Source organism: Triticum aestivum, chromosome 3B (genome assembly GCF_018294505.1).
Source record: "Triticum aestivum cultivar Chinese Spring chromosome 3B, IWGSC CS RefSeq v2.1, whole genome shotgun sequence".
Classification (NCBI taxonomy): Eukaryota; Viridiplantae; Streptophyta; class Magnoliopsida; order Poales; family Poaceae; genus Triticum; species Triticum aestivum.
In genome coordinates, this window is record NC_057801.1 from 307762647 (window position 1) to 307785884 (window position 23238).

Consider the following 23238-nt stretch of genomic DNA (forward strand, 5'->3'; position numbering starts at 1 on the left):
ATTTTGAGAGTGTTTTCTTGATGTTTGTATGCATGTTGCATCAATGCCATGTTTATCTTGTTTTGCTCATATCTTCTAGGCCGTAGCTCCAAATTAAATGAACTTTATATGAAACTTGACTAGAATTTGGTGTAGATCATCTTGGTGCATCCTAACTTGCTGTTTAACAACTTGAACATAAGGTTTATTCAGTTCTGGACCAATTTCGAAAGTTGCATATGAGGACTTACCGGATTTGTTATATGTTGTTTCCGGCCTCATTTAAACTTGCCTTGATGTGTTGTTCTTGTATGCATCATATTTTGCCATGAGTAGCTTCATGTAGTCTTGTCTTGCATCATACTTGGTTGAGCATCATGTCATGTATATGTGTTGTGTGTTTACCTTGTTGTTTGCTTCTTTCCAGTTGTGCTCCTTCTCGTTAGTTCCTGTTTCGTTGCGGTCGTGAGGATTCGTTCGTCTACGCTTGGTTCGGCTTCCTCCGTTCATCTTCTTCATGGACCCGTTCTTCTTCCTAGCGGGATTTCAGGCAAGATGACCGTCACCTTGGATCTCACTACTATCATTGCTATGCTAGTTGCTTCGTTCTATCGCTTTCCTGCGCTACCTATTCACTTGTTCTTCAAGCCTCCCAATTTGCCATGTCAGCCTCTAACCTTTTTCACCCTTCCTAGCAAACCGTTGTTTGGCTATGTTACCGTTTTTGCTCAGCCCCTCTTATAGCGTTGTTAGTTGCAGGTGAAGTTAAAGATTGCTCCGTGGTGGACAGGATTATGTTGGGATATCACAATATCTCTTATTTAATTAATGCATCTATATACTTGGTAAAGGGTGGAAGGCTCGCCTTATGCCTGATGTTTTGTTCCACTCTTGCCGCCCTAGTTTCCGTCATATCGGTATTATGTTCCCGGTTTTTGAGTCCCTAACGTGGTTGGGTGATTTATGGGACCCCCTTGACAGTTCACCTTGAATAAAACTCCTCCAGCAAGGCCCAATGTTGGTTTTACCATTTTCCTACCACCTATACCTTTCCCTTGGGAGTAATTAACCCAAGGGTCATCTTTATTTTAACCCCCCCAGGCCAGTGCTTCTCTAAGTGCTAGTCCGAACCGAGTAGACTGCAGGGCCCCTCGGGGAAACTGGAGGTCTGGTTTTACTCGTAGGATGTCTCATCCAGTGTTGCCCTGAGAATGAGATATGTGCAGATCCTATCGGGATTGTCGGCGCATCGGGCGGCTTTGCTGGTCTTGTTTTACCATTGTCGAAATGTCTTGTAACCGGGATTCCGAGACTGACCGGGTCTTCCTAGGAGAAGGAATATCCTTCGCTGACCGTGAGAGCTTGTGATGGGCTAAGTTGGGACACCCCTGCAGTGTATAAACTTTCGAGAGCCGTGCCCACAGTTATGTGGCAGAAGGGAATTTGTTAATGTCCGGTTTTAGATAACTTGACACCAGATCCGAACTAAAACGTATCAACCGTGTGTGTAGCCATGATGGTCTCTTTTTGGTGGAGTCCGGGAAGTGAACACGGTCTTTGGGTTATGTTTGACGTAAGTAGGAGTTCAGGATCATCTCTTGATCATTGCTAGCTTCATGACCGTTCCTTTGCTTCTCTTCTCGCTCTTATTTGCGTATGTTAGCCACCATACTTTCTTAGCCGCTGCTGCAGCCTCACCACTTTACCCCTTCATTTCCCATTAAGCTTTGCTAGTCTTGATACCCATGGTAATGGGATTGCTGAGTCCTCATGGCTCATAGATTACTACAACAACAGTTGCAGGTACAGGTTATGCGATGATCATGACGCGAGAGTGATGTTTGCTTGTTTTGGAGTTCTTCTTCTGCTTCTTTTTCGATCAGGGGATATGTTCCGGGTCGGCAGCCTGGGCTAGCAGGGTGGATGTCGTTTGAGCTTCTGTTTGTGTTTCATCCGTAGTCGGATGTTGATCTTATGGATGATGTATTGTTGTATTCGTGTGGCATTGTATGCCTTATGTATGTATCCCTATGTATTATGTAATGTTGATGTAATGATATCCACCTTGCAAAAGCGTCTTCAAGATGCGCTTCTATCCTTGGTGGGACCTTCAAGTTCCTTTAGGATAGGGTCGCATCTTGGGCGTGACATCTGCGTCTGGAGGTCGAACATAGGTCCCTTGAAAATTGGCCCTGAAAGCATCCCCAAGTTCTTCCCAACTTCCGATTGAGTTTTCGGGAAGGCTTTTCAACCAGTGCCGAGGTGGTCCCTTTAATTTGAGGGGTAGGTATTTAATGGCGTGGAGATCATCTCCGCGAGCCATGTGGATATGAAGGATAAAGTCCTCGATCCAGACCCCAGGGTCTGTAGTTCCGTCGTATGCCTCTATATTCACGGGTTTAAATCCTTCCAGAAATTCATGATCCAGCACCTCATCGGTGAAGCACAGGGTGTGTGCGGCACCCCTGTATTTGGTCATGTCGTGGCATGCTGTCGACGGTTGTTGTGTTTGGTTCTGATTCCTAGATGGTGTTCGATCAATGTGATCGTTTCAGTAGCTCTGATCCTGTGCCGGAGCGCGCTCCCTAGATTCGTAGATGGATCTGGCCATACCAGACTTTTTGTCCAGGAGCTCACATAAATTGTGTGCTGACTTGTGTGCAGCATCATTAGCCGTCTTGTCAAGGCCACGAGGCGGTCAGTCCGGCTGATCGGTCGTTTTCGGCTGAATGGGCTCTATGGCCTCGTCGTCGAATTCGGGCAGCAGCTTGCGCTTTGGATAGCTCTTTGTGTGACGACCGTCGCCGTATTTTCTTCTGAGTCGAGCACTTTGTTCCACCTGCGGTTGAGCGTATCCTGCGCGGTCTTAAGCCTTTGCTTCTGCTTCTTTAGGCTCCTCGCGGTGGCGATAAGCCTTCTGTGGAGGTTCTATTGTTCCAAGAGTTTTTCTGGGATGATGAGTGCATCATCGTCCGGGCTGTTCTCTTCTCCGGAGATGGGTTGCTGAATTTTACCCTCCGGATCGGCGTCATCTGACGTCGGCTCCGGACTATGCTCATCGTCCCCTGGCTCATCCTGCTCCATCGCTGGGTCCATGGGGTCGTCGTTTCCTTTGGAGTCAACCGGGGTATTATTATTTCTTGCGTTGTTGTCGCTGTTTTTACTATGGCCGGATTTAGAGCGGCGTCTACGGCGCCGCTTTGGTGGCTTATCGAGGGGATTATCCTTCGTTGCATCGTCACCATCGCCTTCTTTTGGTGTGTCCACCATATATATATATATCATATGATGAGGTGGCTGTCCAGCGCCCTATAGGCAGTGGTTCCTGTTCTTCTCCTGCATCGTCGTTCATACCGTTGATGTCTTCGGAGTTTAAGTCAAGCACGTCGGTTAAGTCATCGACAATGGCTATTAAGTGGGTGGTGGTTGGGGAACGAATTTCTTCGTCGTCTGCTTCCCAGTCGAGTCGGACATAGTTCGACCAGGAATCTCTGGACAAGGAAAGAGACCTTAATGAGTTTAGCACATCTCCTAAGGGAGAGTGATGAAAAATATCGGTGACGGTGAACTCTATGACGGGTGCCCAATCCGATTCGATAGGCACAGACACACGCGGTTCAGATCCTGTAGCCGGAGACGAATCTGAGGGTCTGATGACACCACCCTCATAGGAGGTGGAATCAGTGTGCGGCCTCCGCGAAGGGGTCCATCCACCCGCCCTTGGAAGGCACGATCTGCTCCGGATTGATTCCCGCTGCCACTGCAGGCGCGATCTCCCGAATACTGCCCGACGATAGATCAAAGTCATGCCCGTCGTGACCGTTCAGCGCGCCCGGCATGGGCTCGAATCTGTCGAAGGTCATGTCTCCGCGGATGTCGGCAGTATAGTTTAAGCTTACAAACCTGATCTGATGGCCAGGGGCGTAGCTATCGATCTGGTCCAGATGGCCAAGCGAATTGGCCCGCAGTATGAAGCTGCCGAATATGAAGATCTGTCCGGGAAGGAAAACCTCCCCCTGGAATGCGTCGTTGAAGATGATCGAATGAGCCATCAAGCCTTATCACGACGACACAATGGAACTCTCAATGAAAGCACCAATGTCGGTGTCAAAACCGGCGGATCTCGGGTAGGGTGTCCCGAACTGTGCATCTAAGGCTAATGGTAACATGAGGCAGGGGACACGATGTTTTACCCAGGTTCGGGCCCTCTCGATGGAGGTAATACCCTACTTCCTGCTTGATTTATCTTGATGATATGAGTATTACAAGAGTTGATCTACCACGAGATCGTAGAGGCTAAACCCTAGAAGCTAGCCTATGATTATGATTGTTCTTGTCCTACGAACTAAACCCTCCGGTTTATATAGACACCGGAGGGGGCTAGGGTTACACAGAGTCGGTTTCAGAGAAGGAAATCTACATATCCGAATATCCAAGCTTGCCTTCGACGCAAAGGAGAGTCCCATCCGGACACGGGAGGAAGTCTTCAATCTTGTATCTTCATAGTCCAACAGTCCGGCCAAAGTATATAATCTGGCTGTCCGAGGACCCCTTAATCCAGGACTCCCTCAGGGAGATCAACTACGTCAAACACAATCTTTTCAGTCCGGTAGTTCATTTCTCCCCCAAACTTCACCAGCAACATGATCTTTCCCTTAGGATGACTCCTGCCGGGATTAATTCCTTGAAACATGACGGTAACCTCTAGCTCTTCCTCTGCTATCTGAAGCTTGCTGATAACTGCTGGGGAAATCAGATTCAGTCCAGCCCCATCGTCCACCAGCATCTTCGTGACCTTGAGGTTATGAATTGTTGGAGTAACCAACAATGGCAGCACCTGTCACGCCCAATATGCGATCCTATCCGAGAGGAACTCGAGGTCCCACCAAGGATAGATCCGCATATTGAAACGATTTTGCAAGGTGGATATCATTACATCGTACCATAACATAATAGATGGGGATACATACAAAAGGCATACAATGCCACATGAATACAACCACATCATACATAAGAGCAACATTTGACTAATGAAACACAAACCGAAACTCAAATGACATCCACCCTACTAGCCCAGGCTGCCAACCAGGAACCTATCCCTCAATCGAAGAAGAAGCGAAAGAACTTCGAAACAAGTAACATCACTCTCACGTCATGATCATCATATAACCTGTACCTGCAACTATTGTTGTAGTAATCTGTAAGCCAGGAGGACTCAGCAATCCCATTACCATGGGTATCAAGACTAGCAAAGCTTAATGGGTATGGAATGGATAAGTGGTGAGGTTGCAACAAGCGACTAAGCAAAGTATGGTGGCTAACTTATGAGTACAAGAACAAGATGAGAAGGTATGCAAACAGTCGCAAACTAGTAATGATCAATAATTGATCCTGAACTACTTACGTTCCAACATAACCCTACCATGTTCACTTCTCGACCCACTCGAAAAGAGACCATCATGGTTACATACGCGGTTGATGTATTTTAATTCGAGTCTGGTGTCAAGTTCTCTACAACCGGATATTAAAAATTCCCATCTGCCACATAACCGTGGGCACTGCTCTCGAACTTAGCCCATAACAAGCTCACCATCCGCGGAGACAATCCTCCATCGCGGGACATCCGATCAGACTCGGGATCCTGGCGCACAAGACATTTCGACAATGGTAAAACTAATCCAGCAAGACCTCCCGGTGTGCTGACACCCTGATAGTAGCCACATGTATCTTGTCTCAGGCCACGTATGGATGGGACAAGCTACGAGTAAAACCAGCCCTCGAGTTTCCCCGAGGTGGCCCCGCAGGCTGCCCATTTGGGACCAACACCATAAGCACTAGCCCCTCCCTGGTATGTAGAAAATCCTCGGGTTCATGATGCCCTATGCCAATTAATTATTTAGTTCAAGTATTATTATGGCAAATGTTAAAACCAATGTGGGGCCTTGCTGGAAGAGTTTTATTCAAAGCAAACTGTCAAGAGGGTCCCATACCCCTCATCGTGTTAGGGACACACAATCAAGGAACATAACACCGGTATGACGGAAACTAGGGCGGCAAGAGTGGAACAAAACACCAGGCATAAGGCTGAGCCTTCCACCCTTTACTAAGTATATAGATGCATTAATTAAAATAAGAGATACTGTGATATCCCATGATATCCATGTCCCAACATGGAACAACCTGCAACTGCACCTGCACCTAGCAATGCTATAAGAAGGGCTGAGCAAGCGGTAACATATCCAAACAACATTTTTCTAGGAAGGGTGAAAAGGTTAGAGGCTATCATGGCAATTTGGGAGGCTTGATAAACAAGTGGTAGGAAGCGCGACATAGCGATAGCATCGAGACAACTAGCATAGCAAAGATAGTAGTGAGATCCGAGGTGACGGTCATCTTGCCTGAAATCCCGCTAGGAAGAAGAACGAGTCCATGAAGAAGACGAACGGGCGTAGACGAACCATGCGTAGTCGAACGAATCCTCACGACCGCAACGGAACATGAACTATCAAGAAGAAGCACAACCGGAAAGAAGTAAACAACAAGGTAGACACCCAACACATAAACATGGTATAATGCTCAATCAATTATGATGCAAGACAGGGCTATATGATGCTACTCATGGCAAGCGATGAAACACTCAAGAACATCACTTGCAAGCAAGTTTAAATGAGGCCGGAAACACCATATAACAATTCTGGTAAGTCCTCATATGCAAATTTGGAAATTGGTCCAGATCTGAATAACACATCATGTTCAAGTTGTTAAACAGCAAGTTAAAATGCACCAAGATGATCTACATGATATTCTAGTCAAGTTACATATAAAGTTCATTTAATTCGGAGCTACGACCTAGAAGATATGAGCAAAACGAGTTAAACATGGCATTGATGCAAAATGCATTCAAACATCAAGCAAACACACTACACAAACATGGATGCAGTAAGATAATATGAAAATACATGCAACTCTAAGCACGTTCCATATAGAGCATGCTCAAAATGGAGCAACGGTGCAACACATACACTCCAAACAAGTTATAACAACAATCTGCCCAAAACAGCAAGTAGGTAGTTTGCAATCATCAAAACAACATGCTACAGGAATCCTACATAGCAACCAATGGCATGTAATCAAATTTCACATAGCAAATAGCAAATAATATCAAGACATCATATGCATACGGCTCATGGATTAGTGGGAACTAACAAGACAAGTTTGAATGTTGAAACAGTTTCAGCAAGTGTAAAACAGCAACATCAGCATAGCATGTTTGCAATCTTGAAACAGAGATCATATGAAGTCCAAAATTATCAAACTTGGCATGTGGACAATGTAATCATATAATAATTGAAAACATGTAATTGGAGCATCTCCAAATGAGGCATATATCAATTACTATCTAGCTCACAACATGGCATCATGAAGTTAACAGAAAACTGGAACATCATTTAGGCATATTAATGGCGATTAAAACATATGCTACAGGGCATATATAGGGCATCAAAACACATGGAAAGATAGATCATAACATGTACATCAAAATATGTCAACTAAGCATCTCCATACGATTCATGGATTTGATGCTAGCATCAAGAAAACATAGAAACATGATATGACAGATTCAGACTTGACAGAACATTAACAGTAAGTAGCCCAATTAACAAGCTTGATGCACTCACAACAGGGCATATCAAAATAGATGGATTGCACCACAGTAAATATGGCATAATTATGCTCCTAAATCATTTTGACATCATGCTCAAAAGAAAATTACACAAAAAGATACAAAAATGACAAATAGGCAAGTTACAACAGTTTTCAACAGTTAACATCAACAAGCACTTTTTCAACAGAGATTAACATGTCAAGATTCACACTAGCATGAATGAAAAGTGCACCAGCATGTAGATCATGAACAACAGAACATTTTCATATCAAGATCATCACTATAGGATCAAGAGGGACAGAGTTACACCACTCACAAAATGCATACATGATGTTAAAAAGCAGCAGATTTCAGCAGTTTATGTCCCTTAGCAGTTTTGCAACGATGATTAGAGCATCAAGATTAACAGTAACATGGGTGCAAATTATACTAGTGTGTAGATCATTAAGATATGAACGTTTTGATATATCATACATGCAAAACGGAGCAACATGCACAAAGTTACGAGCATCCAAACATGCATACATGATATGATAATTTCAGGGACTTCACAGTTTTTACAACGAAAATAGTGAGTGTGGGAAAACTATGCAGCACTCTGGGCGGGAGTTAGGCGATGGCTCACCACGTGGGCTTGGCCTAGGAAGTAGATGAGTCGGCCCGACTGGGGCAGTGGCTGGGCCGTGGGGCTTGACGGACTGGGCTGACCCAACTGGGCCTTGGGGAGGCCGGCGGCCCACGCACAGACCACGCGCGGTCAATGGGCGCTGCTCGTGCGCTCGAGCAGATCGAGACGGCGGCTCGACGAGAGGACGCCGGGGCGAGGGCGGCTTGGAGACGGGGCGCCGGCGGTGGAGATGGTCGGAGGAGAGGCGGCGGGTGCGGCTCCATGTGGTGCGGGCGGCGGACGCGCGAGCTCCGGCGAGCGGAAGGCGAGGCAGCGGGGTTGAGGCTCCAAGGCGGCAAGGTCGGGTCGCAGCGCGAGCGTGGGGAGGACGGCTTGCAGCAGCGACAGTGGGAGCAGAGCCGCGACGAAGTGGAGGCAAGATCGCCAGTGGTGGCGCACTCTGGGGGCCGTACGAGGAGCCTCGGGCGAGCAAAGGCGGTGGAGGCACTGCGCGAGGTGCGCTGGAGGGCAGGGGTGAGCTGCGGCTCGCGGCGACAGCGCGGCCCGATCCGGGCCCGGGTGAGCCGGATCTAGGTTCTAAGGGCCCACACGGTGGGAGGTGGGAGGTGGTGGCTGGGAGGTTGGTGGAGGCAGGCGGTGCAAGAATTTCAAGGCGAGGCTAGGGTTTCCATAAATGGGGGGCCTGGGGGTCTATATATAGACATGAGGGGCTAGGAATGGTGGTTTTCATCCGTTTTCGGACCGTTCGATCGCCATCGGATGGCTCTGGAGCAGAGAGGGACTAGGTGAGTGGTTTGTGGGCTGTGTAGATGGGCTAGGCTTTGGTGGAGAGAAGAGATGAGAGAAGGGCAGCCCGGTAACAGTTTCCGGAGACTGAAAACGTCCGATGAATACACCGGCTATATCGTGGCTATATGTTTAACGGTTGGACTATCAAACGGACTCCGAATGCGAAGAAATTTGACAGGCGGTCTACCTACACTATAATAAGACCGCACGCCAAGTTTCACCCCATCTCGAGAACATTTTTATGCCACTTATAAAATAATATTTTGGAGGTGCCGCGGGCACGTGCGAGTGTGGTTGGGCTCAGAACGGATAGCGGAGAGGACTGGGAGACCCGAACGGATGCAAGTTTTGAAAAACATGCAGATGAAATGCACATGATGACATGGCAAAGTGCAACAGGCAAGCAAATGACATGGCAACGACGATGAATGACTGGAAGACACCTGGCGCATAGGTCTCGGGGTGTTACAACACCCTACCGCAGTGGTACGGCCAAGATGATCCTCTTCGTCAAAGATGATGGGTGTACGGGACCATTTGAGCGGCTTCCGGGCCTTTGGCACTGGTTCCACGGAATTGACTTCGCGTGCCCACCGCTTGAGCTAGCGGTGAGAGGTGTGCAGAGATGCACCCCCTCAACACATAGGGCATCAATGGCCTTCTGAAACTCTTGCTCATTGGTTTCCTCTTCATCCCCTCTATCACTCTCATCATCATAGGCTTCTTTCTCCTGGCCCCTGGCGGGTTTTCCTTTACTCCGGAAGGGTTTGCCGGGGGGTTTTGCTTCACCACCTCGGCCCTTACCGGCAGCAACATTGTGACTCTTTTCCTTATCACACTTCTCATACTCTGCTCTCTCCCTCTTGACTAACTGCTCAACCTGATAGCATTCTTGAAGGTCATGACCTTTGGTCCGATGGTCTTGCAGTACAATCCATCACCCTTCCCGGCCTTCTCGGCAGCCGCAGCTTCGCGACAATCAGCGCACATGGCAGTCTCCTTGCCGGGGACCTCAGCCTTGGCGATCTTGCTGGTACTAGGGGTGCCTGATGCTTCAACAGTCAACACTGCCTTATCCCTCCGCTTCTTACTGCGCTTCTTGCTCTTCTTCTGACAGGTTGATTCATCATCATCATCATCATCTGAATCAACATTGATGAAATCTTCCTCTCCGAGCAACTTCCTTCCCTCCTCCATCCGGGCATACTTATCCACCAGGGTGTACAGCTCCTTCATAGTCTTGGGCAACCGCACGTTCATCTTGGAACGGATCTGGCGGTTGCGCACATTGGACTGGAAGGCAACTATCACAGTTGCTGGATGGATATTTGGAATATTTCTATGAACTTTGCTGAATCTCTGTAAATACTTACAAAGGGTTTCTCCTTCCTTCTGTTGGAGAAGTTGCAGATCACTGGGTCGGCCTGGCTCCTGGTGGCCATTGGTGAAGACACTGATGAACTCATGGCATAGGTCTGCCCACGACGAAATAGAGTTCTCCGACAGGTGCATCAGCCAAGACCTCACATTGGACTTCAGGGTCATAGGGAAGTAGTTGGCGAACACCTTCTCATCTCTTCCCTCGGCAGCCTGAACATTGATGGTGTAGATGATTAGGAACTCTGCCGGCTTCAGCCTCCCATCGTACTTCTCAGGTATCTCTGGCTTGAACGTGCGAATGGACGACCAACGGACTTGCCACAGCTCATGGGTGAAGGCAGGGCAGCCAACCTCGAAGGATAGGGGCCCACCAACACCGAGCACAGGCTCATCGACGTCGGGGCCGCCACGCCCGTCGGCTCGGAGAAGGTCGCTGTGGCGCTGCTCGACAATGCACACATCTTCTCTCTGCTTATCTTCTGGGGTTCGCCGTTGGCTTGGACATGCTCGAGGGTAAGAGGAGGCCATCGAGACGTCATCAGGATCTTGATTTGGTTGCGCTCGTGCTGGCTGCCGTGGTGGGGACTGCACCATGGGGACGGCTCCTTCCGTACGGGCAACAGCAAGAGCCGTTGCCGTTGCTTGGGGAGGCCGTGGTGGGCCAGCTCGCCGTGATCCGGCGTAACCGAGCAGACTTTGGATGGTGGCGCACCACTCGTCCATCTGCTAGGCCGCTGGCGGAAACCTCAGCAGTAGCTGAGCCCGCGCCATGGCCTCCGAGGCTGTGCTTGGCATAGATGATGATGAAGTCGATCGTGCCGTCGCTCGGCTCCAGATGGAGCCAGCGGCGGCAGCATAGCGCCCCCGCTGTTGCGGTGCAACCACCTGGATGAGAGGGTGGTGAGGCAGAGGCGCTCAAGGGCTAGTGGTTCTGTTGGGCGCAGCGGGTTGGTCGACTCATCCGGGGGTAAGCGCGAGCGTAGCGGCCGCATCTGTGACAGGGGAGGTGGTTCGCCCCAGACCGAGCGCCATCGCTGTGGCTGTGCCCGTTAGCGAGCAGAGCGTGTCCGTCGAGGTGTTGCTGATGCTGCTCTCCTCCGGTGCCTCCTGCTCCTGCGTCGGCCGCGGGGGAAATGGTGGCGGTGCCGCTTGCTCTGACCACATCCCCAACATCGTTCCTCGCGCGTCTCCGTGCCCCCCGTAGCGTTGGAGGCCGCGGGCGGCGGAGTCTTCGAGGTGGATGGATGATCCAAAGAAGCTGGTATCTTCTTGGGCGCCATGGTCGACGGTGCCGTCAAAGATAGGGATGGCGATGAAGGTGACGCGCTGCTCATGTCTTCTGGTTTGCACAAGCGACCCCCTACCTGGCGTGCCAAAGATGTCACGGGAAACCACATCCACCTATGGGGTCAGGGCAGCCCCTTGCTGGTTCGGAAGGGGACGTCTGTCACAGCCCTAGCTAGTCCTTGCGTGTCATTGCTTAAGAATCCATGCATCATGTTAAGTTCAAAGGAAAATTGAATTGTGGATTGATAAACCCTAGCACCAAATGAAATGCAACTAGGATCAAAATAAAAATATTTGCAATGAACCCAAAATGCCCTTCAGAAAAGTTCATGATTTTTTAATTGGTCTAGAACCTCTGCCAAAAATGGTGCACACTTTTCTAGGTCATTTATGGATTTTTGAATTAACTCATATTGTATTTGAATTAGGGCATTTAAATCCTATAAATATTTTAAATGCTCTAATAATTCTAAAACTAGTTGAGGGCTGTTGGGAATAATTTCAACAGTGCCCACAAATATTTTTAGGAGTTTTGGAAATGGTTTATTATTTTTGCTAAATCAAAAACAGAAAGCAAAATAGGAAACAAAACAAAATAAGAAAAGCAGAGAGAGACGGAAAAACCTACCTGGCAGTTACCGCAACCCACTTGCCGGCCCAGTGCTATCCAGCCCAGCCGCCAGTCATCGCCTACCTCGCGCCAGAAGGACACGAGGCGCGTGGTTGTCGCACACCGGCCACCTCATGCCTCTCTGCCTGTCTCCCTGAGGACGCCACACAACCCCCCGATTTTTATCTTACTCTCACCGTCCCTATCCTCTCCCCTGTCTCTCTTCCCCGCCGCTGCCGAGTGCCTCACAGCGCACCGCGGCTCGTCGACACAGCCACCATGCTTCCCCCGTTGCCTTACCGTGTTCGGAAGATCCGCCGCGATGCCCTGGACCTCTCCATCGAGTCACGCAGCGTCGGGCGCCCTCTAACATCGTCCCCAAGCTCGTCTTCGTTCTCTGCATCTGGTCCTCGCCGTCTCCGTTTCGACGCCGCTAGGACCTCCCCGAGCCAGTTGACCTGCCCTATGGATGCGCTATGAGTTCCCATCCGTTTCCCCCTTACCCTGTCGTCACGCATGAAGCCTAGCAAGTTTCTCCGCCGTCCCGTGAGCTTGCTACCGCCGTGCCTGTCGCCGCCGTCATTGCAGGTCACCAAACTCGCGTCCGAGCACGACCTCGAGCTCGTGGAGCTCCCAGGAGCCCGCCCAGCCTCTCAGCTCGCTCGCTCGCCAAGCGTAGCCCCGCGCCCCTGCTAGCCCGAGCTCCGGCTACTGCCGCGAGCTTGTTCCGGCAAGCTTCGCCCACCCCGCGCCCCCCGCGTGCCTCCGCTGGATGTGCGCGAGCAAGGGAAACCCTCTGGTTCCCTTGGCTTGACCCAACATCGCCCGTAGCGCCGCTCTGGCAACCCTCTGCCGCGGTTACAGGTCGTAGGCATTGAACTCCGGCGACGCTGACGTGGAGCTATCATTAGGTGCTAATCACCACTACCCCCCCAACAGACACTGATGAGCGGGCCCCGTGTTGGGTCAAATCCCAGTCAACACGGGATTAACCCCTAATTAACTATGAGCATATGACATGTGGGACCGGGTCGTCAGGTTTGACCCTGGTCAACCCTATTGACTTGTTGATGTCACAGTGACGCCATGCTGATGCAATAAGTCATTTTCTGGATTTGATTTATTTCTAAATAACCAGGAAAATCCAGAAAATGATTTATACTTCTAAAATTCATAGAAATTCAATCGTAACTCCAAATGAAATAATTTATATATGAAAAATGATCAGAAAAATCCAATCTATCCATCTGTACTAGTTTTATGCATGTTAAAATAACTGAACTTTGCTGTTTAGTGCAAAACATGATAAGGCACTATTTAAAATTATAATTTGAGTGTGGGGTTGAACCTTTGGTTCAAAATGACTCAAACCCATCTGGTTGTAGTTGCATTAGCCCAACACACTCATTTTGCCATGTCATGATCATTCATCATATTGAGCATTGCATTGATTGTGTTCTTCCTTGTATGCCGGTATTTGTCCCCTCTCAGTAGACGACGTTCCGACGATGTGTTCGATGACACCAATGAAGAGCTATACTATCTCCAGAAATGCCAGGCAAGCAAAACCCCCTTGTTCATTCTGATACAATCCCACTCTCTCACTTCTGCTCTCTTTTACTGCATTTGGAAAACAACGATACATCTGTTACATGCTGCGGTAGTTGAACCCCTTTCCTCTACATGACCTGTCATTGCCATAGTAAATAGATGAAACCCACTAGCATGAGTAGGAGTTGATTGAGCCCTGATGTGCCTACTCATTCATGCTTGTTTGTCATGCCCGCTACTGCCTAGAGTTGAGTCAGGTCTGATTCATCGAGGATGAATTGGAATTATGTGAAACATGTCCTATGGTTGAGAGCTAAGTGTGTGAACACAATTTGGTAAAGGTAGCGGTGAGAGGCCATGTAGGAGTACATGGTGGGTTGTCTCTTTGAAACCGTCCTCAGGAACAGAGTTCTGTGTCTGTGATCCAAGACAGTTGCTACCACACATTGGATTCCGGTAACTCGACCCCTCTCGACTTATTAATCAGCTCGATCTCTATCTAGGAGTTGCAACTAGTTTCTGGTGTTTGTAGGTTGTGTTAGTAGTCTACCAAGTGGCACCCGGTACAGGTGGGCTTAGGTCAGACTAGGCACCGTGGCCGGGTATGCCAAGCGTCACCCGTTTGGTGGGCTTGGAACCCTGTACACATCATTTGGGGCTATGAGCGACACCCCAGCCGGATCTCCTCGCGGATGGAACCCGAATAGGCGATAAACCTGGACTAGAGAATTGTGTGGTTAGTCAGGTCATGGCCGACACCCTTGCCAGGTTTTCGCTTGAAGGTCGTCGAGATACATGACGTGTACATGACGGTAAGTGGCGAGAGCGTGTGTGAAGAAGTACACCCCTGCAGGGTTAACATGATCTACTCGAATAGCCGTGTCCGCGGTAAATGACTACTAGGTTGCTTGTGCAGTTCATAGACAAGTGAAAGTGGATACTCTAAAATGCGCAAGATAAGCGTGAGTGCTATGGATGACATTCTCGTAGGGAGACGGGAGTGGATCCATAGTGGTGTATTGATATGGTGAATATGTGGACTCATGTGCGCCACCTCAAAAGAGTTACTGGCAGTCGTAGTTCAGGATAGCCACTGAGTCATAGCTGGCTTGCTGCAGTTAAACCCCTCCATCCCTTTGTTGATAATGATGCATATGTAGCTAGTTCTGATGTAAGTCTTGCTGGGTACATTTGTACTCATGTTTGCTTAATTTATGCTTTGGAGAGAGACTTCAGTCTCGCTAGTAGTTCCGCATGGACTTCGATGTCTAGCTTGTTACCTCAGCTATGATCTTGTACCCTTGGAAGGATCCTGTAGATAGTCAGGCTTCTCAGCCCTTTTCATTTATAGTTGTCTGTACTTCGACATGTATGCTGCCGTTGCTTGTATGCTCTGAATGCTGGGTCATCAGACCCATGTTTGTAATATCTCGCTCCTCGGAGCCTAATGAATAAATACTCTAAGTCATAGAGTCTTGTTGTGATGCCATGTTGTATTTGCACATATCGAGCATATTGTGTGTATGTTATTGAAACACTTGGTATGTGTGGGATCCGACAACCTAGTTGTTTATTCTTGGTAGCCTCCCTTACCGAAAAATGTCTCCTAGTGCTTCCACTGAGCCATGGTAGCTTGCTACTGCTCCGGAGCACTTAGGCCGGCCGGCATGTGTCCTTCTTCGTTCCTGTGTCTGTCCCTTCGGGGAAATGTCACCCGCTATTCCTTTAAGTCCTTGTAGCTTTCTATGACTTGGGTTCATACATTGTCGACCGACACGTTCGTTGGTGGGTCATGTATGCCTGTCCCTGTAAGTTAGCGCCACCTTGGGTTTACGACTAGTCATGTTGCCTCGGGTTCTTTGTCATATGGATACTAGCGGCGCTATCATATACGTGAGCCAAAAGGCACAAACGGTCCCGGGCCAGGTAAGCTGGCACCCCTGGGAATACCGTGCGTGAGGCCGTAAAGTGATATGATGTGTTACATGCTAGATCGATGTGACTTAGGATCGGGGTCCTGACAATGTCGCGTTGCACAAAGAGCAGACCAACGTGGGGCAGCATGGCAGAGATCACACAGGCAGTTTTACCTAGGTTCGGGCCGCCGTGAGGCGTAAAACCCTACTCCTGCTTTGGTGGATTGATGGTGGAAAAGTGGTGGTGCGTAGTACACTTGCCCGACAAGGGTTGCCTCAGGGCGGCAGTGGCTATGCGCGTACGGGGGTGCGAGTTATCTAACTTTCCAACCCCTCGAACCGTTGCCATGGGACTCCTTTTATAGGTTAAGGGGTCAATAGTGGCAAATTAGTCATTAGACACTGATAAGATAGAAAATAGTGCTATCATACCTAACTTTGCAGGCTGACAACACACATTTAATGCACCGCTTAGCGTCACGTCATTGGTTTCCTGACAAGGCTTGCCAGGCTATCTTGCCAGCTCCACGCCTGCTTGCCTGACACGCCATAGGATGGGTGTAATCTATGGGTTCTGTTGGTAGAAAGTGGCTGCCATGTGGCAAATGGCTGCCACTTAATCACTCTGCGGCTTGACACTGCACTGATCGACGACGTGAGTCGTGGTGGAGTGGTCGGGGAGGTGATCTAGTCTCCACAGGTCCTGGAAGGCCCTGCCGGGACGCCTTGATCATCTTCTTCTGGGGGTGGCCTCGCCCCTTGCCAGGCTCGCCTGCCCGGCAAGGGAGGCCCCTTTCTTGACGACATCTTGTTCTTCTAGCTTGGTCTTGGTCTCGCTGATCTTCTTGGTTGTTCTTCGAATCTCTTGGTTTCTTGTACTCCGTCTTGCACTGGTGTTTCAATATTGATCTTGTGCCTGTGCATAGTCAGGGAAATAGACCCAGTGTCTATTGCACCGACACACTCTCCCCTCTCGTTGCTATGCATCTCCTTGATAGATCTTGCGTGGGCGTAGAATTTTTTTTGTTTTCATGCAACGTTCCCCAATAGTGGCATCATGAGCCAAGTCTATGCGTAGATGATATGCACGAGTAGAACACAAAGAAGTTGTGGGCGGTGATGTTCATACTACTTACCACCAACGTCTTATTTTGATTCGGCGTCATTATGTGATGAAGCAGCCTAGACCAACCTTACATGTCCACGTATATGAGATTGGTTCCACCGACTGACATGCAACTAGTTTTGCATAAAGGTGGCTGGTGGGTGTCTGTTTCTCCTACTTTAGTTGAATCAAATTTGACTACGTCCGGTCCTTGAAGAAGGTTAAAACAACAAACTTGATAATTCACCGTTGTGGTTTTTGCTGTAGGTAAGAACGGTTCTTGGTAGAAACCCGTAGCAGCCACATAAAACTTGCAATAACAAAGTAGAGGACGTCTAACTTGTTTTTGCAGGGTATGTTGCGATGTGATATGGTCAAGACATGATGTGATATACGTTATTGTATGAGATGATCATGTTTTGTAAGTTATTGGCAACCGGCAGGAGCCTTATGGTTGTCTCTTTATTGTATGAAATGCAAATGCCATGTAATTGATTTACTTTATCGCTATGCGTTAGCAATAGTTGTAGAAGCAATAGTTGGCAAGACGACCACGATGCAACGATGGAGATCAAGGTGTCCAGCCAGTGACGATGGTGATCATGACATTGCTTTGAAGATGGAGATCAAAAGCACAAGATGATGATGGCGATATCATGTCACATATTTTTTTGATTGCATGTGATGTTTATCTTTTATGCATCTTATTTTGCTTAGAACAACATTAGCATTATAAGATGACGCCTTCACTAAATTTTAGGATATAAGTGTTCTCCCCGAGTATGCACCGTTGCGAAAGTTCGTCGTTTCGAGACACCACGTGATAATCGGGTGTGATAGACTCTACGTTCACATACAACGGGTGTAAGACAGTTTTGCACATGCATAATACTTGGGTTAAACTTGACGAGCCTAGCATGTACAGACATGGTCTCGGAACACTTGAGACCAAAAGGTCGAACGTGAGTCATATAGTAGATATGATCAACATAGAGATGTTCACCATCGATGACTACCCCATCTCACATGATGATTGGACATGGGTTAGTTGATTTGGATCATGTATCACTTAGATAACTTGAGCTATGTTTATTTAAGTGGGAGTTCATTAGTAATTTGATTAAATTGAACTTAATTTATCATGAACTTAGTCCTGATAGTATTTGAAAATTATGTTGTAGATCAATAGCTCGCGATGTATCTCCCCTATTTTTGATATGTTCCTAGAGAAAAATAAGTTGAAAGATGATAGTAGCAATGATGCAGACTGGGTCCGTGATCTGAGGATTATCCTCATTGCTGCACAGAAGAATTATTTCCTTGATGCACCGCTAGGTAACATACCTATTGCAGGAGTAGATGCAGACGTTATGAATGTTTGTCAAGCTCGGTATGATGACTACTTGATAGTTTAGTGCGACATGCTTTACGGCTTAGAACCGGGACTTCAAAAATGGTTTGAACGCCACGAAGCATATGAGATGTTCCAAGAGATGAAATTGGTATTTCAGATTCATGCCCATGTCGAGAGGTATAAGACCTCTGACAAGTACTTTGCCTACAAGATGAAGGAGAATAGCTCAGCTAGTGAGCATGCTCAGAATATCTGGGTAGTACAATCGCTTGAATCAAGTGGGATTTAATCTTCCAGATAAGATAGTGATTAACAAGAGTTCTCTTGTCACTATCACCAAGCTACTAGAACTTCATGATGAACTACAATGTGCAAGGGACGATGAAAACGATTCCCGAGCTCTTCGCAATGCTGAAATCGACGAAGGTAGAAATCAAGAAAGAGCATCAAGTGTTGATGGTTAACAAGACCACTAGTTTCAAGAAAAAGGACAAAGGAAAAAGAAAGGGAACTTCATAAAGAATGGCAAACAAGTTGCCACTCCTGTGAAGAAGCCCAAAGCTGGACCTAAGTCTAAAACTGAGTGCTTATATTGCAAAGGGAATGGTCACTACAAGCGGAACTGCCCCAAATAGTTGGAGGATAAGAAGGATGGCAAAGTGAAAGAAAGTATATTTGATATACATGTTATTGATATGTACCTTACTAGTGTTCGTAGTAGCCCCTGAGTATTTGATACCGGTTCAGTTGCTAAGATTAGTAACTCGAAACAGGAGTTGCAAAATAATCAGAGACTAGTTAAGGGCGAGGTGACGATGTGTGTTGGAATTGATTCCAAGGTTGAGATGATTACTATCGCACACTCACTCTACCTTCGTGATTAGTGTTGAACCTAAATAAATGTTATTTGGTGTTTGTGTTAAGCATGAATATGATTAGATCATGTTTATTGCAATACATTTATTCATTGAAGTCAGAGAATAATTGTTGTTCTGTTTACATGAATAAAACCTTCTATGGTCATACACCCAATGTAAATGGTTTATTGAATCTCGATCATAGTGATACACATATTCATAATAATGATGCCAAAAGATGCAAAGTTGATAATGATAGTGCAACATATTTGTGGCAATGCTGTTTAGGTCATACCGGTGTAAAGCGCATGAAGAAACTCCATGCAAATGGGCTTTTCGAATCACTTGATTATGAATCATTTGATGCTTGCGAACCATGCCTTATGGGCAAGATGACTAAAACTTCGTTCTTCAGAACAATGGAACGAGCAAATGACTTATTGGAAATAATACAGACCGATGTATGCGGTCCGATGAGTGTTGAAGCACGCGTCGGGTATCGTTATTTTCTAACCTTCAAAGATGATTTGAGTAGATATGGGTATATCTACTTGATGAAACTCAAGTCTAAAACATTTAAAGTTCAAAGAATTTCAGAGTGGAGTGGAGAATCATCGTAACAAGAAAATAAAGTTTCTACGATCTGATCGTGGAGGCGAATATTTGAGTTACGAATTTGGCCTTCACTAAAACAATGTGTAATAGTTTCACAACTCACGCCACCTGGAACACCACAGCGTAATGGTGTGTCCGAACGTCAGAACCGTACTTTATTAGATATGGTGCATTCGGTGATGTCTCTTACCGATTTACCACTATCGTTTTGGGGTTATGCATTAGAGACAATTGCATTCACATTAAATAGGGCACCGTCTAAATCAGTTGAGACGACACCGTATGAACTATGGTTTGGCAAGAAACCTAAGCTGTTGTTTCTTAAAGTTTGGGGATGCGATGGTTATGTCAAAAGGCTTCAGCCTGATAAGCTCGAACCTAAATCGGAGAAGTATGTATTCATAGAATACCCTAAGGAAACTATTGGGTACACCTTCTACAACAGATCCGAAGGCAAGATCTTTGTTGCTAAGAATAGGTCCTTTCTAGAGAAGGAGTTTCTCTCGAAAGAAGTGAGTGGGAGGAAAGTAGAACTTGATGAGGTAATTGTACTTTCTCTCGAATTGGAAAGTAGCACATCACAGAAAACCATTCCCGTGATGCCTACACCAACTAGAGAGGAAGCTAATTATGATGATCATAAAACTTCAGATCAAGTTACTACTGAACTTCGTAGGTCAGCCAGAACATGTTCCACACCAGAGTGGTATGGTAATACTGTCCTGGAAGTCATATTAGTAGACCAAGGTGAAGCTACGAACTATGAATAAGCTATGATGAGCCCAAATTCCGACATATGGCTTGAAGGCATGAAATCTGAGATAGGATCCATGTATGAGAACAAAGTGTGGACTTTAGTGGACTTGCCCGATGATCGGCAAGCCATAGAGAATAAATGGATCTTCAAGAAGAAGACGGACGGTGATGGTAATGTTATTGTCTACAAAGCTCGACTTGTCGCAAAAGGTTTTTGACAAGTTCAAGGGGATGACTATGATGAGACTTTCTCACTCGTAGCGATGCTTAAGTCTATCCGAATCATGTTAGCAATTACCGCATTTTATGAAATTTGATGTAAAAACTACAGTCCTTAATGGATTTCTTAAAGAAGAGTTGTATATGATGCAACCAGAAGGTTTTGTCGATCCTAAAGGTGCTAACAAAGTGTGCAAGCTCCAACAATCCATCTATGGACTGGTGCAAGCATCTCGGAGTTGGAATATATGCTTTGATGAGGTGATCAAAGCATATGGTTCTATACAAACTTATGGTGAAGCCTGCATTTACAAGAAAGTGAGTGGGAGGTCTGTAGCTTTTCTGATGTTATATGCGGATGCCATATTGTTGATTGGAAATGATATAGAATTTCTGCATAGCATAAAAGGATACTTGAATAAGAATTTTTCAATAAAAACCTCGATAAAGATACTTATGTATTGGCCATCAAGATCTATAGAGATAGATCGAGACGCGTAATAGGACTTTCACAAAGCACACACCTTGACAAGATTTTGAAGGAGTTCAAAATGGATCAGTCAACGAAGGAGTTCTAGCCTGTATTGTAAAGTGTGAAGTTGAGTAAGACTCAAGGCCGGACCACAACAGAAGATAGAAAGAGAATGGAAGTCATTCCCTATGCCTCAGCCATAGGTTCTATAAAGTATGCCATGCTGTGTACCTGACCTATTGTGTGCCTTGGTATGAGTTTGGCAAGGGGGCACAATAGTGATCCAGGAGTAGATAAATGGACAACGATCAAAATTATTATTAGAGGACTAAGGAAATGTTTCTCGGTTATGGAGGTGATAAAGGGTTCGTCGTAAAGGTTTACGACAATGCAAGCTTTAACACTAATCTAGATGACTCCGAGTCTCAATTTTGATACGTATTGAAAGTGGGAGCAATTAGCCAGAGTAGCACCATGCAGACCATTGTAGACATAGAAATTTGCAAATATACATATGGATCTGAATGTGACAGACTCGTTGACTAAACTTCTCTCACAAGCAAAACATGATCACACCTTAGTACTCTTTGGGTGTTAATCACATGGCAATGTGAACTAGATTATTGACTCTAGTAGACCCTCTGGGTGTTGGTCATATGGCGATGTGAACTATGGGTGTTAATCACATGATGATGTGAACTATTGGTGTTAAATCACATGGCGATGTGAACTAGATTATTGACTCTAGTGTAAGTGGGAGACTGAAGGAGATATGCCCTAGAGGCAATAATGAAGTTGTTATTTTATATTTCCTTATTCATGATAAAGGTTTATTATTCATGCTAGAACTATATTAATCGGAAACTTAAATACATGTGTGAATACATAAACAAATACCATGTCCCTAGTAAGCCTCTACTAGACTAGCTCGTTGATCAAAGGTGGTTAAGGTTTCCTAACCATGGACATGTGTTGTCATTTGATAATGGGATCACACCATTAGGAGAATGATGTGCTGGATAAGACCCACCCATTAGCTTAGCATAATGATCGTTCAGTTTTATTGCTATTGCTTTCTTCATATCAAATACATATTCCTTCAACTATGAGATTATGCAACTCCTAGATACCGGAGGAATACCTTATGTGCTATCAAACGTCACAACGTAACTGGGTGATCATAAAGATGCTCTATAGGTATCTCCGAAGGTGTTTGTTGAGTTGGCATAGATCAAGATTAGGATCTGTCACTCTGAGTATCGGAGAGGTATCTCTGGGCCCTCTCGGTAGTACACATCATAAGCTTGCAAGTAAATGGCTAAGGAGTTAGTCACGAGGCGATGTACTACGGAACGAGTAAAGAGACTTGCCGGTAACAAGATTGAACTAGGTATGAAGATGCCGACGGTTGAGTCTCAGGCAAGTAACATACCGATAGACAAAGGGAATTACGTATGTTGTCATAACGGTTCGACTAATAAGGATCTTCATAGAATATATAGGAGCCAATATGGGCATCCAGGTTCCGCTATTGATTATTGACCGGAGAGGTGTCTCGGTCATGTCTACATAGTTCTCGAACCCGTAGGGTCCACACGCTTAATGTTCGTTGATAATACAGTGTTGTATGAGTAATATGATTTGGTGACCGAATGTTGTCCGGAGTCCCGGATGAGATCACGGACAAGACGAGGAGTCTCGAAATGGTTGAGAGGTAAAGATTGATATATAGGATGATTGTATTCCGACACCGGAAGTGCTGCGGAGGGTACCGGGTACTTACCGGGTCATCGGAAAGAGTTTCGGGCACCCCCGGCAAAGATATGGGCCTAATTGGACAAAGGGGGAACAGACCAGCCCCTGGTGCACCCCTTGTTTGGAAAGCTAGCTGATACGTCTCCAACATATCTATAATTTTTGATTGTTGCATGCTATTATATTATCTGTTTTGGATGTTTAATGGGCTTTACTATACACTTTTATATTATTTTTGGCACTAACCTATTAACCGGAGGCCCAGTCCAAATTGCTGTTTTTTTGCCTATTTCAGTGTT